Here is a 613-nt window from a genome sequence, read left to right on the forward strand (position 1 = left end):
AGATCTCAAAGTGCACGAGTCAGTTCAGCTCAGGATGCGGAGAGCAGTTAAAATTGGCTATCTGACTGTTTGTTACTGCTGCTTTGCCTTGCTGGCCCCATGTTATTTGCAGGCTGTTCTCCAACTTGGATTCTGCTTTCCATTGCAAGGGAACATCACGCAGACAACTATCTACACTGATTTTTGAGTGTGTTCTGCAGACTCTTTAATCAATACCGTGTTTTACCTGTTCTTTAGCTACAGATACGTTTCAGCGTAAAGCACTTGGTTTTGCATTGTCTGATAGGAAAGACACTGTTAAGTCTCATTTTCAGGCTGAAAATGTCTGGTATATCTTTGTTAAAGCTTTGCAAAAGATCAGCATATTGGTTCTTCTTTCCCTTACTCTAATGACTTTCTACTCAAAAGTTTACACGTGAAGGATCAGTGAGCTGCATCCCAAATGGGTAACAGAAAAATCTGTTTTTAAACCTGTAAACTAGGAGGATGCTTAGGGGCCAGTAAACAGGATCCAGCAAGTCTCTCGTGTCTTTCAAGTCAGCAGTTAGAGCACGCAGGACCCTGAAGTGGGCCATGAAGCCGGAAGAGCCGGAGACTAATGAATCAGCAGGCA

General features: G+C 43.2%; 1 protein-coding gene across 1 annotated transcript in view; it reads left to right on the forward strand.

The window, feature by feature from the left end:
* TMEM59 (transmembrane protein 59) overlaps positions 1-613 on the forward strand; it is a 6,032-nt gene that overhangs the window by 3,495 nt on the left and 1,924 nt on the right. The window lies entirely within an intron of this gene.

Source organism: Eurypyga helias, unplaced genomic scaffold, assembly GCF_000690775.1.
Source record: "Eurypyga helias isolate BGI_N326 unplaced genomic scaffold, ASM69077v1 scaffold17041, whole genome shotgun sequence".
NCBI lineage: Eukaryota > Metazoa > Chordata > Aves > Eurypygiformes > Eurypygidae > Eurypyga > Eurypyga helias.